Source organism: Heloderma suspectum, chromosome 3, assembly GCF_057233095.1.
Source record: "Heloderma suspectum isolate Gila_16-S chromosome 3, 16-S_ref, whole genome shotgun sequence".
In the NCBI taxonomy this organism is placed as follows: domain Eukaryota; kingdom Metazoa; phylum Chordata; class Lepidosauria; order Squamata; family Helodermatidae; genus Heloderma; species Heloderma suspectum.
Window position 1 is genome coordinate 316,081,822 of NC_139460.1, and position 18,937 is coordinate 316,100,758.

Here is an 18,937-nt window from a genome sequence, read left to right on the forward strand (position 1 = left end):
AACGCAGGGATGCCTTTTGCATCCCTGCGGAGGCCGTGATAGGCTACGTAGGGATGTACGAAAGTTCTGCCACGGATCTCGGGGAGGCCAAATGCCAGCGCATTCGGCCTCCCCGAAATCGGTGGTGGAATGGGCCCCCACCCCCCACCCCCCCAGGACGGGACTTACCTTAGGCAGATCTTCCTGGCGGCGGCGGCGGCGGCGGTTCGGCGGCGGCGGCTGCGGCGGCCGGTCTTCCAACCGGCTGCCGCCGCCGCCATTTCCAGGTAGAAACAAAAACAAAACAAAAAATGTGATAGGCTACGTAAAGATTTACGTAGCCTATCACGGCTAGATTTTAAAAAAACACCGTGATAGGCTACGTAAAGATTTACGTAGCCTATCATGGCTGATTTAAAAAAAACAAAACACGCACGTACGCAAATGGCGGCACCCATGGGCGCCGCCATTTGCGTTCCTTATTTTGGCACGTTTTAGTCTATGTAAACATTTACGTAGACTAAGACGGCGAAAATAAGGGGAACGCAAATAGCGTAGACGCTACACTATTTGCGTTCCCCTTATTTTTGCCGTCTTAGTGTACATAAATGTTTACGTAGACTAAGACGTGCCAAAATAAGGAATGCAAATGGCGGCGCTCATGGGCGCCGCCATTTGCGTATGCGCGTTTTTGGTTTTGTTTTTAAATTAGCCGTGATAGGCTACGTAAACATTTACGTAGCCTATCATGGCTGACTGCAGGGACGCAAACGGCAGCGGCTACGGCCGCCGCCATTTGTGTCCCTGCTAGCCAGTGGCTGGATGTCTGGCTGCTGGCGGAGCCAGCCGGCGGCTCCACAGAATCCCTGCGGAGCGTAGCCGGCCAGCCAGGATTCCGGGGGGGAGGAACGGAGCGCCTCCCCCCCCCGGCCAGGATTCTGGGGGGAGGGATGGAACACCTCCCCCCCAGCATCAGCATAATCCGTGGAAAGGTAAGTACCTTTCGTACATCCCTAAGGTTACGTAAGTATTTACATAGCCTATCACGGCAGGCTAAAAAAAAAAAAAAACGCGTACTCAAATGCCGCCGCCATTTGCATTCCTTATTTTTGGCCGTCTTAGTCTACGTAAATATTTACGTAGACTATTACGGCAAAAATAAAGGGGAACGCAAATAGCGTAGCGGGCGCTATTTGCGTTCCCCTTTATTTTCGCTGTTATAGTCTACATAAATATTTATGTAGACTAAGACGGCCAAAAATAAGGAATGCAAATGGCGGCGGCCGTAGCCACTGCCATTTGCGTACACGGTTTTTTGTTTTTTGTTTTACCCAGAGCCCTCCGTGGCTGGAAATCCGGCTGCGGACGGCTCTGGCCTGGGCCTGGCCAGCTGCTCCGCGGAGCCACCGCGGAGCACAGCCAGCCGGTCAAGGATTCCAGGGGGAGGAACGGAGTGCCTCCCCCTCCGTCGAGGATTCCGGGGGGAGGGACAGAACGCCTCCCCCCCCCCATAAACATAATCCACGGAAAGGTAAATGACTTTCGTACATCCCTATGCATCACCAGCTTCACCAGCTTCATTAAGAAGCATATTTGTGAGGGGATCATTTTGTATGGTGAAATGCACTTCTAGCCCCTGGATTGCTGTTTAAAGAACAGAATGTCCCTTGAGAATTCAGAAGTGGTCTATCTCTGGTATAAACTTTAAAGCTTTGATATTTGTACTTGTTATCTTTTTATGCCCTTTTGTTTAACCTTTAGACTTTAGCAGAGTAATGTGTATAAGGTTCCTCGAGTCCTCTTCCCCAGCATTCACTCCCCCAGCTGTTAGAGTTAGGGTTCCTACACATTTAATAGAAGTCTGATATGCTGAAATTGGGCAGGTGAAGGTTTCCACAGATCTTCTTCATGGTATTAAGAAGATACTCCTCCTGGGTGTTTCTGTATATGTGCCCACGTATGCTCCATTCAGCATCTGAGTCCTTGCTCCAGGTGTTGCTGGTAAATGAGACTTTGTGGGCATCTACCTGTAGCAGGGACTTTTTGTAGCTCTCCCACCTTTGTGGACTGACCATCCCAAAGAGGTTCATGAGACTCTGACACTGTGTTATTTTTAAGAAAGCCTTTGAGTAATCTGGTCTTGTCACATTTTAGCTTTAGCTTATTCTTTTAACTGTAATGCTACTGTTCATTATTGTGTGATGCTATTTGCACATTTTCCTGTTCAGAAGGGATTTTTAAAATTATTGTTTCATTTTTCTTATGTGATTTTGTATTCATTAAGTGTTTTTATTTTGATTATATTTTATTTAAATTTTTATACTGTAAGCTACTTTGGGTTTAACTTTAATAAGAAAAAGCGGGATATAAATTACTAAAATTAAAATAAATGCAGAGGAAGCTTTGGTTGATTAATTTCTGCATGTAAGGCTGCTATACAGTTCTTTTTTCTTTAAGGTGGCTAGTAATGGTTTGCAAAATTCTCAATGCTGGGCCTTTAAGATGAAAGTCACAGACATGGTGGGACTGATGAATAAAATTATTAAGACTCAATGAGCTTAGTTTTTGTATGCGATAATCAAAGTTTGAACGGATCCATAGAAAGACTTGGTAACAATACCAAAATGTGTAGGTGGGGATGGCTGTCCCTGTGCCATCTCTGTGGGCATTTTTCTGCTTGTGATGTGAGATTCCTGTCTTTCTTTTAGTTTTGCTCAGCTACATAGTCCCTGTTAAATGGTCCAGCTGGCAACAGTGGGGTTAATTACGCAAAGTGGGAGGGGGTCCCCATTGACAGTAAATCAGTAATAAATATGCAACAATTCAGTTCCATTTGCAGTCTCCAACATGCAAATGTGACTATCTTATATAATCCAATTATAAAAAGTCAGCAGTGCTCCCCATTGCTGTACCTAAGGTTTGAGTATTTGATGGTGTGCTTTACAAAAAAAAAAAATCTTGTTTACATTTTTAAAAGCTATCTTCGAGAGCCTGCTTTTAAAATAGAGTTTGCAGTTGTCCTCAACATTTTAATATACAATATTTTCTCCCTTTACTTTTTCTTCTGAATACAGTGTAATAGTTTATCTTAAAAACACATTGGCACATTGATATATTAAAAATAAGCAAATATATGGTTAAGGTGCTTAAATTTTTAAATACATTTCTCAAGGTTTGGGGATAGGAATGAATCTTATGAACATCTTCATTAAAAGAAAACAAGAAAGTGAATTAGGAATGTACTCAAATGACCTTATGACAAGGCAAAAGGACATCAGTTGTCAAAACACTTTTTAAAAAGCATGCTGAAACAATTGGGTAATTAGGAAAAGAGTGGGGAAAGAGCAGTGTGTGTTTTCTTTCACAGCTTGGCCAAAGAATACTTAACACGAATACATGACTTATTTTGAAGGATCTGTTGTGTCAGTATTTGGCATGTCTCTTTCTCTGTCAGCCGTTAAAGATATGTGCAAATATAAATGCAGGCTATCTGTCATTGTCCATTTCCTGGTAGTGAAGCTTATAGCCTGCCTCACAGCAAGATCATTTTGCCAGTGTGGCAGCATTCTGGCCACAAAAATGCATATTTGATTACCTCATCAAAAGCTACTAATACTGATGAGGGCTTCTTTTAAAGAAGGTCCATTGTTTGTAATAGGTCAGCAGTTAGGCAGCTCTCAGATCTGAATTTGTGCTATATATTTTGCTTACCCACTGGAGCAAAAGTGATAGGTCCTAATGGACTTGCAGATCAGAAGTTGAGTGATGCATCAGAAAGCTCAACCAGGCAGCTGGTGAATGGGAAGAAAAAGCCAACTGGTATCATCTCTTATAGCCAAGTGGTATCTAATGCACAGTTTTTCAACGATGGTAAAAACTGGTTACGTTTTTCTTGGAACACAGATTTTTATTATTCAATATAGGAATGGCTGTAGTTTATCATGTATTTAGCTACAGGTGCTGTGCAGAAGTGACAGAATCTCTGTCCAGAGGGTTTACAACTTGCATGGAAGGCTTAGAGGACACACCAGTTAGGAAGCTAGACAAGAATTTCATTGTCCCCATTAAACAAGAACAGAATAGTAACAGGAAACTCATGACACCACCCAAATACAATTAAGTCCAGTGCTACCTAGCAACAAAACTATGTTGTTGTTGTTCAGTCGTTAAGTCGTGTCCGACTCTTCATGACCCCATGGACCAGAGCACGCCAGGCCTTCCTGTCCTCCGCTGTCTCCCGGAGTGTGCTCAAGTTCATGTTCATTGCATCGGTGATGCTACCTAGCCATCTCATCCTCTGTCATCCCCTTCTCCTTTTGCCTTCAATCCTTCCCAGCATCAGGGTCTTTTCCAGTGACTTTTCTCTTCATATTAGGTGGCCAAAATATTTGAGCTTCAGCTTCAGTATTGTCCTTCCAATGAGCAGTCAGGGTTGATTTCCTTTAGGATTGACTGATTTGAGTGACCTCCTTGCAGTCCAGGGGACTCCTAAGAGTCTTCTCCAGCAAAACTATATAATGACACTATCCATACAGTTCCCCCCTTTTGTTTAAAGAAATAGATAAATCAGTACCTGTTGTACTAGAGACCCAGTACCTGTTGGAGAAGGAGGAGAAGCCATCATCCAGTGAAGAGGGAGTGCCTGCTGGTGCTGCTGCTGCCACCATTATTATCAGCACTGCTCTCTTCTGTGGACTTCTGCCTGACAGACAACCATTCCCTCCAGGACCAGGCCCTTGGGTACTGAACCAGCTGTTGCTGACCACGTCCACCTGTCCCTTCTTGGAAGGAGCTATATAAGCCAGCTGGCTGAGGTGGCAGGCTTGCCACTGGTGGAGTTGACACCAAAGGGGGTGCGCCTCTTTGGGTCGCTCCTTTGGGGAGTGACGAGGGTGTGGGCACCGCCTCCTTTCTCCAGCAACTGTATGAGTATGTGTGTTCTGGGTGAGTGAGCTATCCCAGGGTGAGAGCGTGGGATAGTTGGGGAGGCTGAATTCCAACCATCTCTTAGGTGAGAGCTGAACAGTGGGGGCAATTGGCTAGGGCGAGAGGCTAGCCATAGCCTGGATGACAGCCTGATGCGATTGTATAAGTGTGGTGTGCTTGAGGGGGGAGGGGAGTAGGTCTATTTCAATGTTAGGTTGATACTACAGTTTTTACTAGCCTGGGTTGTTGTCTGGCTGTACTGGCCTTTTGTTATTAATGTCATTTTAGAGTTGTATATGTGCTTAGGTGAAGTGGGGAGAAACAGGGTGCCCCTATTGGAGTAATCTCAGGCAGAGGGAGGTAGGGCATTGGGGGTTAGACATGTCAGGTAAGGGAAAGGCAGGAGAGATATTTGAAATCTATCCCATCTTTCGGTCCTTCCCCCATACCTCAAAATCTAGGTTGCCCTATCAGCCCACCCTCTGATCTGTTGGTGCTGCTTTTGAATGCCAGTCCAGTCCATAATAAAACAATTATTATCCATGGTTTGATTGTGGATGAAGGGGCTGACCTGGTGTGCATTACTGAGACCTGGGTGGATGAGCTGGGTGGGGTGGATCTGTCTCAGCTTTGTCCACCCAGGTACTTAGTGCAGAACCAACCTAGATTGGAGCGGGGGGGAGGAGGAGTTGCTGTCATCCATAAGGATTCCATCTCCCTCATGAGGAAACCCCCCCATCCTAGCATCAATTTTGAGGGTCTGTACCTTGTGTTGGGCCAAAGAGACAGAACAGGTATGCTGCTGGTGTACCGCCCACCCCGCTGCCCAGTAGTCTCCTTGCTTGAGCTGGCTGAGATGCTCTCGGAGGTGGTGTTGGAGAACCCTAGGACAGTGGTTCTGGGAGACTTCAACATCCACACTGAGGCTATCCTGACAAGTCCTGCTCGGGACTTCATGGCAACCATGACAACTATGGGGCTGTCTCAGTACATAACTGGCCCAACACATGTGGCAGGACATACCCTGGACCTGGTTTTTGCTATTGGGTGGATGAGGGATGATATGGTTTTGGGGGGTGTTTCAACAACGCCGTTGTCATGGTCAGATCATTTCCTTGTGAAGTTTGGACTGGCAGTAGCAGATCCTCCCTGCAGGGGTGGGGGACCAATTAAGATGGTCAGCCCTCGGACACTTATGGAATCCGATGAATTCCTGAATGCTCTGGGGGATTTTCTGGCTGATAGGGCTGGTGATTCGATCAAGGCTCTGGTCTCACTATGGAATGGTGAGATGGGAAGGGCCATTGATACAATCGCTCCCAAGCACCCACTCTGGTGCTGTGGAGCCTGTAATTCACCTTGGTTTACAGAAGATCTACGGGCAATGAAACAGGCCGGTCGACGGCTAGAGTGCAGGTGGCACAGGTCTCAGAGTGAGTATGATCGACGATTAGAAAGACCCTTCATTGTGCCTATTATGTGGCAGTGAGGATGGCAAAAAAATTCTTTTAAAAAAGTTATTTCATCTATTATTTCATCTTCGAAATATCGCCCAGCAGAATTGTTCCAAATGGTGAACAGCCTGTTGGGATCTTGCTCAGGCTCAGAGAAACTGGGATTGGCACCCTCGGTCATTTGCTGTAATAAATTTGCTAGGCACTTCGAGGAGAAAGTTGCTCATATTTGCTCAGAACTTGATGCCACAGTTATTGCAGTCTGGGGAGGTGTCCAGTGTTCCATCTGGTTGTGTTTCCTGGGATCACTTTCAGTTGTTGCAGCCTGATGGTGTGGACAAGACACTTGAATCAGTCCAGCCTACCACATGTAAGCTTGACCTTTGCCCATTTTGGCTTATACGATCTGGCAGTGGTGGATTGGCTGGGTGGGTCTAGGGAGTGGTAAATGCTTCGCTGTGTCAGAGGGTGGTGCCTGCTGCCTTGAAGGAGGCTGTAGTGCGCCCTCTCCTGAAGAGGCCCTCCCTGGACCCAGAGGTGTGTGAGAACTATCGCCCCATTGCCAATATCCCTTTTTTGGGCAAGGGGCTTGACCGTGTGGTGGCTGGGCAGCTTCAGGTGTTCTTGGAGGACACTGATTATCTAGACCCATTTCAGTCTGGTTTCAGGCCAGGGTACAGCACTGAAACGGCCTTGGTTGCTCTGACTGATGACCTACTCCGGGTGAAAGACGGGGGAGTGCTACCCTGGTGATCTTCCTGGATCTCTCAGCAGCTTTTGACACCATTGATCATGGTGTCTTACTGGATCGGCTCTGCAGGATAGGAGTTGGGGGCACTGTGCTACAGTGGTTCTGCTCGTACCTGCAGGGCCGATTCCAGAGAGTGGTATTGGGGGATTCCTGTTCTACCCCATGGCTATTAAGCTGTGGGGTGCCACAGGGTTCTATTCTGTCCCCCACGCTGTTCAACATCTATATGAAGCTGTTGGGTGAGGTCATTAGGAGTTTTGGGATGGGGTGTCACCAGTACGTTGATGATACTCAGCTCTATTTCTCCTTGTTGTTGGAGTTGGCTGAGGCAGTGAAGGTGCTGGACCAGTGCCTGGAGGCTATAATGGGCTGGATGATGGCCAATAAACTGAAGCTAAATCCTGACGAGATGGAAGCTCTGTGGATTGGTGGTTCCCGAGTCTGGGAATTGGGTAAGCCACCTGTCCTGGATGGGGTTGCACTCCCCCTGAAGGAGCAGGTGCTTAGCTTGGGAGTACTCCTAGATCCATCCCTGTCACTAGAGCCCCAGGTGGACTCCGTGGCCCAGAGTACTTGGGGCCAGCTTTGGCTGATCCACCAGCTAAGGTCTTCCCTGGACAGGGATAACCTAGCCACAGTAGTACATGTGCTGGTAACTTCCCGATTAGACTACTGGGATGGGATTTACGTGAGGCTGCCCTTGAAGATGACTCGGAAGTTGCAGCTAGTGCAAAATGCAGCAGCTAGACTGCTGACCGGAACACCCCATAAAAACCATATAACACCGGTTTTAAAGGAATTGCACTGGCTGCCAATATGGTTCCGGTCGGAATTCAAGGTTTTGGTGATGACATTTAAAGCCCTAAGTGGCTTGGAGCCTTGATATTTGAGGGAGTGCCTCTCCCTATATATGCCTGCCTGAGAACTGAGACCTGTTGGAGGGGCCCTCCTCTGCGTCCCACCAGTGCGAGACACGCACTATGGTGGGATGTGGGAGACAGCCTTCTCTGCTGTGGCACCCTGGTTGTGGAATGCCCTCCCCTTGGAGGCCTGATTGGTGCAGACATTGGACTCGTTTCGGTGCCAAGTAAAAATGTGGCTTTTTACCAAAGCCTTTGAGGGCTAAATGCATTCCCTAGCACATTGTTTTAACTTTTTTTTAGATTTTAACTGGTTTTAGCTTGTTTAATAGTTTAATATGTTTTTAAGTGTTTAAACTATTTATTGTTTTATACTGTTTACATTGATTTTATCCGTATGCTGCCCTGAGATCTTAATGATGTAGGGTGGGATAGAAATGTTTTAAATAAATAAAAAACCAAAAACCAAAAAAAAAAATCAGTCAGTGCTATTGAAATACCTAGTAGTTTACGTGTTTCAGTCACTCATCTCTAAATCCTGAAGGCTTCTGTATGACTCGTATAGAGCAAGTGATGACCCGAGTAGTAACATTGCTATCAGTTTCATAAGATGACCCAGGCAGAATCTCAGCAGATGAGCTTGGATTTCCAAGTATTACCTGTGCATTTGACAATTATCTTCTTTGGAATAGGAAAGAAATGTCAGTTTCTGTTAAATATTCCACATTTGGTCTCAATAGAATATAGCCTGGGTGTTACATTTCTTTCCTTGTACAGTAGCTGGAGTTTGCTATGTCTTTTCTCCATCAAGTTTGATCTCTCTTCTAGCTCTAAATGTGATCGTTCTCATACTGAGTTGTGCTGGTTATAGATCGGTTCATAGCCTCCTGCTTGGTAATCTGAAGCAGCAACATTTTCCAGGCCACTAGGGAATGAGATTCTTCTCTTGTGTTAGAATGGTTGTTCTGATTTGTGTTCCTGTGAGCAATTCTACTGGGCTATATCTAGTAGCTATGAATATACAGGAGTTGACCTGTAGCTGAAAAGAGCAATATATAGGTCATTCTGTCTCAAGGTTTTTATTTTGCAGTCTGTACTGCTCTCTGCCTCCCTGTTAGTTTCAGAATAGTTAGGGCTTGTGGTAATGTCAAAAGTTATAAGGTGTTCAAGTGGAAGGGATGTAACTCAGTGGTCCCAGGTTGAATCCCCAGCATCTCCAGGTAGGGCTGGAAAAATTTCTGTCAGAAATGCGAGAGCTGCTGCCACTCAGTGTTGACAGTACTGAGCTAGATGGACCAAATGGTCTGACGCAGTATAAGGCAGCTTCCTACATTCCTTAAGTGACTGGAATTCTGCTGCTGTAAACTGGGTTACACTGTCAGTCATGAATTCATCTGGAATGCTAAAGTGAACAAAGATGTTCTTCAGCTGCGCAACAACACTTCACGTAATTTCTAATAGCAGGCCACTATACAATCTGCTTGTAGCATTTGCTTTGAACTTGATATTCATGGTAGAAAGTGTTGGATTTCTTTTCTCCTAGACTGTGGTACAACAATATGTTACTAGGCCTTCCAGTTCACTCAGTTGTCCATAGTCACCAAAATACTTTCTAGTTATTTCTAAAGCATTGCTAAGGTACATAGGCTAGCCAGATCTGATATACTGTAAAGCTTCTTGGACTTCTGGATCTCCATGAGCACCTGTTTTGATCTGATGAAGCTTATTATTGGAGGCAGGTAGAGAAGCATGCACAGCATGAATGTAAACTTTAATATTCTCCTCTAACTTGTAAATGTCTACTTCTATTGTGGGGCTTCATGACAAGGTGTTTACTATCACCAATATTTTACCTGGAACATACTAGCAATAAGAACATAAGAAGAGCCATGCTAGATCAGACCAAAGATCCATCTAGTCCAGCATTCTGTTCCCAGTGGCCAAGCAGCTGTTGTAGTAATGTCTTCTGGTTAAATCTCAATGGTCTGATTATAAGACATTGCATCCTAATGGTACTTGGTCCAAATCTTTCCCCTTGATTAAAGTCACTGAGGGTTTATGGTAGGGGACCAGGGGTGAGGATGCAACCCGTGGGACTTCCCCATCTGGCCCACTGTCTCCCCTCTGCCCCCCACCCCCCCACACAGCAATTAAGCTTTTTAAAAGCCTCCATTGGTGTTAATGGAGCCTTTTTTAAAAAACGGAATTGCCACATGGGAGTATTTTCAAAGGGAGGGGGTCATTGTTTGGGAGGAAAGGGCTATAACCCTCCCTAAAAAAAGAAAAGCACCCTTCATGTTGCAATTAGGCTTTTAAAAGTCTTCCATTTAAGCAATTGAAAGTCTTTTTCCAAGCCTAATTGCTGCAGGGGCAGGGTGAGGAGTGAGGTCATCCTGACATGTTTTTGTTGCTCTTTAGTTTTTAGATTGTTTAGAAACTTATGTTAATTAGATATTGCTATTGTGTTGCTTTATTGCATAATTTTTGTTTAGAACTTTGATGATTAGTTTTTTAGCCTTGAAAAGTAGCATGAAAGTCTCTTAAATAAGTAAAATAAAGCCCCAATGCTCTCATTGGAACTTAATTCTGGGTATTTCAAGTTAGTTAGTTAGTAAATAATTGCCTGGTTGGCTATCTCTAGTGAATAAATGGCCTCCAGGTGATCAGGCTAGGAAGCTTTTGTAAACTAGAATAGGATTTCCACGCTTCATTTTAGAGTGTGCCACAAATGACTAACACAGCCTTCACCAACATGGTGCTCTCCAGATATTTATTTATTTACATTATTTATATACCGCTCCACATCCAAAGACCTTGGAGGAGTGAAGGCAAACAGGATAAAGAATAAAAAAACCCATGTTAAAATATATATATATATTTTTAAAGAGATAGAATTCTGATAAAACCAAGTATGATGAACTGCGGCTAGTCACTCAGGGAAGACTCCCTGAAATAACAGTGTTTCCAGGAGGGCCAACCAGAACAGGCAAAAATCTCCCAGACTTGGGAACCACTCACCTACAGGGCTTTTGTCTTGCTGTTGGATTATATGTTTGACTATAACTCTGATCATCCCCAGGCAGCACGGCACCACATTGGTCAGCTGGGTAGTGAAATTTTGTGTGGGTTGGTAATTTCTGTGGAGTTACTTATAAACCTGAAGGCTACTTCTCCCTCATCTGCCACTACCAGCAGCCATGCCATTCCAGCAGGCTGTACAGAGGCAGATGAGAGGGGAAGCAGGGCCATTCCATGAGCCCTGCTGAAAGACTGCTTAATTTTCTCCTCTTCTCTTCCCTTTCCATCCCCTTTTCCTTGTGTGTTATGGGGTTTTTTTAGATAGTAAGGTTTTGGGCAAGGACTGTCTTGTTTTACTGATTGCATGCAAGTCACTCCAGGAGCTTTTTTGGCTGAGGAGCAGAATAAAAATACTTTAAATAAATAATATTTTATTTATTATTTTATAAAAGGAAGCACATCACTTTTCATTTTACTGAAGAATTGAGCTAGAATTTGCAACGTTACAAGGACTTTTGGTCTACACCTCTCCAGCTGTGCAGTGTTGCTCTTTTAGGTGGAAATGTGTCTTGGGTTAGCCCTGAACTCAACATAGATAATATTCTCTTGCTTATGTATATCTCCTCAATCCAGTGTTAGCAGGGAGGTCACTATTATTATCATTTTACAGGTGGAGAACTGAGGCTGACCCATAGAATCTTGTGTAAGACCACCAAACGATGGAGTTCAGGCTCAAACTCCAGTCTCCTCGGTCCAAGTCCAACATTCTATCCTGTATACTATTCACAGCTAATTGTGCAGTGTTAGGTCTGTTGACATCACACCAATTAGAATGTGAAGTACCAATTCACTTTTACATGTTGCACTTGCCATAGCATTATACACCTGGGAAAGACCATTTAATCCACCTCCCCAGAACTGAGGCAAGATCCATATTCTCCCAACAACCATTCTGTGTATGGCCAGACATTTCACTTCACATTCCAAATTAGATTGCATGCATGACAAATGGGCACAAGCACATTGGGATGTGCCATTGTTTAACATACTTTTGAAAGATCTGCAGTGGTGTGACGCTTTCTGAAGTAGGGACTGTCTGAAGTAGAAACAACATAGGGAAACACATCTTTAAAACCCAACAGGAGATCAAAGCTGTTTGAGGGATGAGGGGTGATTAAGAATGGGAAAGCTGAAGGTCAGGAAAGTGTTAAATATGCCCTTCTTCCCCTACCCCTCCTCCAACCACTCTGCTTCTGATCATGCACCTATAAGCACACCCTGAAAGTGGCTTGTCTGGTTCAAAATGAGCCGTTGAGGTACTGTTACATGCATGTGCATGCAGTATGTAGCTTGGGTTTGATTGCTTCACTGCCTGCCCAGATCGTGATCTTTCCCCCAAGGCATACCCACATTTTACTATCTCTCTGCAAAAGCTTTCTTTCAGTATTGGTTAGTGGCAGTAAACTGAAATGTAGGCACACATTGAAAAACTGGGTTTTGCTCAAACAAATTCAGTCCAGATGCCATCAAACTGCATGTTTACATGAGCCCACTAGGGTCATCTCAATAAAATATTGGCTTATGTGGACTGCCACAAAGATTAATCTCATGAATCAATCCCTTTGCCCTACCACTTGCCAACTTTGTGTGGGGAACATACACAACATTTCCTAATACACAATACAAGCAGGATCTACAACAAAATGTTGCAGTATGGGGTGCTCCTGTTCAGGTTTCCAGTCAGCCATGCCTTTTTCCATAGTGGTCTGTGGCCAATGGGCATACTTAGTTGTCTTTGAGCTAGTTTGGGATTCTCTTCCCAAATGTTTTTTCCCCTAAGGGTGTGGGGTTTTTTTTTGGGGGGGGTACTTCTCAAACCTTGGGGATCACCCACTCCTAATACCTTACTCTTGTGTGTGGATGGAGCAATTTTGGCTACGTAAGAGTTCACTATTAATATATAGGAATTGCTCCTTAAAGCACTTGAGCCAGAGTTTGGCTACATCTACTTTGACAATAGTTCAGTGATCTTCACTTTGGCTCCAGACACTAAGGGCACTTGGGGACCTTTCTCAGGCTGTGGGAGGCCTTTCTTCTCCCCACCCCACAACAGGCAAGCAGCAGTGCTGTGAACTGAACTCATCCACAAACCTTTTCAGGCCTCACCTCTGCATCCCCCTCCACATTGTGTAAGCAAGGCTTCATCAGTTAGTAACCAAGTGACCAGGCCAGCAAATTCCAACAGGCTTTTTGGTCCTTGGATTGGGGTGGATATTCCTTTTGTCACTGAGAGAGTGTGCTGCTTTACTCAGTGCCACAAACTCTCCCAGTGTGTTCTCCTCTTCCAGCCACCTTACAGCGGCTGAGTGGCAGGTCTCCTGACTCCCCACCCCCAAGCCTCTTCTGGTATCCCAGATCACAGCAGCTGGCCCACCAAATCAAACAACAAATTAAAGCTAGATGGTACCTGCTGAAAGTGAATGAGAGAGAGAGATAGAGAGAGGCAGAGAACTGCACTTGAGCTGACTGAGAGCTGCCAGTGGCCCTTGGGCCTTGCAGGGAAAAACCAATTATTTTGTACCCATGGGCACATTTGGAAATTTGAGAAACTGCTGTAGGCACCACCACAAAATGCCCAATCAGTGGATCACTGCTTTGGCATCTGCCTGTCATGTCTATGGATCTTAGGTTGTGTCTTATTCAGCAAAAACCTTTGTTTCTTGTCTATTGGACACTGCAGCGTCTCTTTAATAAGGGATTGTCTAATTTGGCTATTTGCTGGTGGTGCAATATAGCTAATACTTCTTTTAAACATATGTTTTGGCAAAGTCCAGTAGCTGCTTCTTTTTGGGAAGAGGTTATTGTTTTGTGCAGATAAATTTTGTATTGAAAAATCTTTAATATTCACTGATGTACATGCTCTGTTAAATTATTTACCTGCTTCATGGAAATTAACAAATGGTAGCATAAATAGATCCTTCACACACTTTTGACACCTAAAAGACTGATATTATAACATCAGATAAAGACTGATATTATAACATTGGAAAGATAAATACTCACATCCTATAATGCAATGGATTGAGGACCTTACAATGCTCTTCAGTATTTGAACGGGTTGCATATAGACACCATCTTCAAATGGATACTTATTTGGATATTTGCTCTGCTTTTGTTGAAGCCTATGTATAATTGCTAGAAAGTTGTATACATTCATATGTATTAATTACCACGAATATATACAAATCCATGTACGTATATTTAAAGGGGGGGGGGAATTGTGGGTGCCCATGGGCACCACATTACCTGCTGTAACAGGTAATGCTAGAAAAAGAAGAATTCAAATTAGGAAAATGTAAATTAGAATTTTGCAAGCAAATTTGAACTAGAATTTGCTTGAGAATCTTCTGCCTACCCTCCTAAAATTGTTTCAACTCTAGTCTGCTTGGACCGGTCATACTATTCTGGATACAGTAGTGGTTCCCATGTGTGATACTGATACCTACTTCCATTGAGAAGCATAATCAGTTGCCAAGAGACGCAGAAATTCCTTCCAAATCCGTCTCAGTATTTGTTGTGACTGGGCCAAAGGAAACAATCAAAGCTACCCTGGTAGATTAGCACATTCCTGTAGTCAATAAATTATATAAGTAGAAAGAGATATAACACCTCTTGGTACAGCAATTTAGGGATGAAATTATAATGCCTGTGTGTGCCATAAACCCAGACAGTTCAGGTTTTCTTTGTTTTTCTTTCATTTTTTTATCAGATATCCTTGCATTTTTGCTCCATTTTCCTATTCTGCTGCGTGCTTGACTGCGAGCCACTGTAGAACTAGTTATCCAATCTCTTGAGTTTCAGAGTCTGAGGGCTAAACTAGACACTGCGTTAAATATGTAGCATGCAGCTGACTGTCATCATTCATTAATCCATGAAGTAAGCACACAGCATCCCAATCTGGATCAGGCCCGCTGTGCACAGGTAGAGGTGTTTTAAACCTTCCCACCCAGCCACTCCCCCCCCATTTACTCCAACTAGAGAAAGGGTGCTAAAGAAAAAACTAAAAACTCTGGCATCAATGGAAGTTTTTTCTCTCTTTTTATCTCCTGTGGTGGTGAGGACAAATTGGGGTGGGTGGGTGGAAAGGGTTTAAATCATGCAGTGGACACAGTCCAAATTGGGGTCCCATGTGCTTACTTCAAGGTTAAAAAAATGCTGACGCTCAGCTGCACGCTATGTATTTAACATTGCATGTAGTTTAGCCCCAAAATGCAGTGGGTAGAGCCTTGGAATTCCGCAGTAGTGCTGGGCAGAGCAGGGACAAAGTCTGATGGCACTTGCTGATATTTTTAAAAAAGATTTTAAGCCTCTCCTTCTAACTGATTTATTGTTTATTTATTTGAAGTATTTTTATGCCGTTCCTCAAACAGGCTTCCAGAGTGGCTTATATATAATCAATTATACAAGACATTATTGCCCTCTTTCCCATTTTATTTTAAAATAGATTTATTATGCCTGAAGAGAAAGTTACTCAAATAACATGCCAGAAAAGTGTGAGCTTTAAACCTTCGTATAATACTATAGGCTGGGGATGGGCCCTCTGAAAAATACTTTGCTCCTTTGCTTCAGATTCCTTAGCCTGAAATTTAACTCTTTCTGGAAACCTTGATAAAGATACGAACCCCATGACATTTCAGGTCAAACCCTGAAAACTATTAGAGAGGTGAATATGACCATAGTGAGAGGACACAAAGTGAGCATAGAGAGGTGTAAGCACTGGTAGGCTGCATTCAGCTTGGTGGGCTACAAGTTGTACAGGCCTAGCCTGAAGGTGTATGTTGATGCACAAGCAGGCTCCAGTATTTGATACAAGACTGAAGTGGTTGTGAGTGTAATTGCTCCGCTGCAATTTGCTTAATTTTTGGAGTACTGGTGGTGATGGATTGGCTTGGTCTTCGTGGGAAGCCAACTACCAGGCATGGTTCCATTTTAAAGAAAATGTTTTTTTCTTGCTTTGCAGCATATCAAAGTGGAAGGAAATGCAGCTATGGCTTGGACAAAACATAGTGTGCCTAGCTAGCAGAAGTGTTCACTCTTTATGGCTTATCACTTATAATTACAAAAATGCAAAAAGGAGGGAACAAAATGATCTTGCACCCATCATCTCTTTTCAAGCCTTAAGAGGAGGAATATTGGAGGAGAATCAGCCAAAGTTTACCTCATTGCATCCCAGCATAGCCAATCAATATATAGGGTGGGTCTTCTGCTTCTTGTATTGCAAATTGGTAAGGTTTAAGATCAGTAATGACACTCTGCTTCCTTGCCTACTCAAAATGCAAGTAGAGAGTCATGGGAGAATATGTATCTCTCCTGACAACCTCTTTAGAGAGACATGCCTCTTAGCTCGACAACCTTTGCTATAGCATACTTCGCTTACACCACAAACCTATGAATGCTTACCCAGAGTTAAGGCTCACAGTGTTCAATGGGGCTTTCTCCCTAGTAAGTGTGTGTAGGATTGCAGACTTCATGATTATTCTCAACCTGCATTCCCTTCACCTTGGCTTTCAGGTATCCATGAATACTGTATAATGGAACTAAAAATATCATGAATTTCTGCTTCTCTTTATCTGTTTTGAGAAATGAAAAAACAAACAAACCAGTTTTGGCCAACTTGAAAGCATCAAGTGTAAAATAGAGCTGAATGCCATTCTGCTACAATAGCAGACTGCACACACACACACACGCGCACACGCGCGCACACACACACACACATATTCCTGAACACAGCCCTGGGAGACGTACTTGCCTACAACGGTGCCTTTGTAGCGAAATTTTGGGGTAGCTAGGTGAATGAAGAGCAGAGCTTTAAAACGTTTGTGCCACATGTCCTTGTCTCTCTATGCTTGTGGTACCGTACCATTAATATTGTTAAATGAAGAACAAACCTGAAAGCTTTTGTTTTGTTGTCCTAGATGTTTTTATGATGGGGACATATATGGTGTGCAAAGTTGCTTTCAAAATATCCCACTGCCAACCAATAAAACACATCTCTGTGTAGTGCACAAAGCAAGTCCAGGTTAAATCCTGGATTTTTTATTTTATTTTTTTTAAAAAAAACCTTTCCCTCATTGAGCATATGGTTGCCTTTATTTTTGTACTAAAATCACTTCGATGGGAAGTGGGCATTGTGGTGGTTAGATATTTATTCAACAAACTAGCAAACACTTAAAAAAAACTTAAAATATGTAACACTGGAAGGGTTTAGTATAATTGACTATAAGTAGCAAGCGACAAAAAAAAAGAAGCTCCATGTTTCCATCTTAATGGGATAAATGTCACTTTTTTTTTTACTATTGCTCTATATCAAATCTCTTGTACATGATGTTAAATAATTCCCCAAATCTTGATTTACTCAACTGAAAAATGACCCTGCGCATAAATTCTAAGAAGCAGAATCCTCAAATTCCTTGATATTTCCCACTCTTTTGATAAAACAAGAACATGGTGTCCTTAAATCAGCCAAACAATTTAGAATGGTAGATACTGAAACAACTTTTTTCCTCTCCTGTAATCTGAATAGACTTCAAAATGCCTACAAAGCACAAAAGTGTGCTAGTTCATATAATTTATTGGCAAGGATAAAGAAGAAGAAGAAAGGAAATGATTTCCTAAGCGTGTGAATCAGCCCAGCTTTAACAGATATTTTTCTGTCATGTGCAGCCTGAAGGCTTATGCCTATCTGAGCTTTATTTGACAATTACCACTTGCCAGCATAATTAAATGATAATTTATAAATACTGAGAGAGCATTATGTGGAAGAGCAAATAGGTGCTTATCAGGGCATTGAATAAACTCAATCTGCCTCACTGACAATTTTCATCTCTTATCAGGGTTGTTAACTGCACTCTCTCTCCTTCTCTCTCTCACACTCTTTTTTGTTTGATAACTCTTAGGTCGATTGTATCTACCTGCCTCCCTCCCCCCCATATTTCCAACATAAATACATTTCATCTATTTATGCAGCTTTTGCAATCAATATAGTGACAAAAAAGCCCTACAGAATTTACGCTATACAAGAGAATGGATGCCATTTTATGCCTACACAGGAAAGAGAAATCTATACAATTGTTTTAGAGCTAAAGGTTACTATTGGTGGGATATAAGAAATATTTTAGCTAGGTGTCCTTGCACTTTACTAGAGTTCTTGGAGTTCCTGAAGTCTTATTTCTTTGTGTGTGTGTATGCACGTGCCTGTGTGTGAGACAGAGAGAGGGAGGGAGAAAGATTTTGAAATAATAAGAATATGTTCAAATTTGCAGATAGAGTAGTGAATACTTATTTTCTCTAGTGACAGAGAACATTCCTCATTCTTACAGACAGAAATGACACTGTGTAGTCAAAAGGTATAGTTTGCATGTTTGATGTAAAATTACTGAGGGAAGAATTCTGGAGGGCTTGTATCGTTTGTCCCACCACCATTTCCTCTCTAGGTCCTTCAGTCATTATAAACATTTTCCAGTTTCTGCAAAAGAAGGCAGGCTACTGTGCAATAGGTAAAAATGCAGATAGATGCAAGGAAATCTAGATTAAGCCTGTGGAAGGAGAGGGGAGGAGGGAGTGTGAGGAATCCTCTATTTAAATAGAAACAAAACAGTTGAAGGGTTTAAAAAAAGAAAAGAAAGAAATTCCACGCCTTTAGAAAAAGCATGTACTAGAAAAGGAAAGGGGGGGTGGGGGAAAGCAAGACACATTAGTAGGTCACAGAGACAGAATTTTTGTGCTATCATGGAATTAAATAATTGTAGGAACTTCAAGTTTTAGTGGTTTGAATGAACAGGATAGGGATGGCTTAACTAGAGAAAAGAAAATTAAAGAGCTTCAGTAGTTAAGGTTGCCATTTCCTCAAATTATTCAGCATTTATTACTTATAAATAGTAATTATTTGC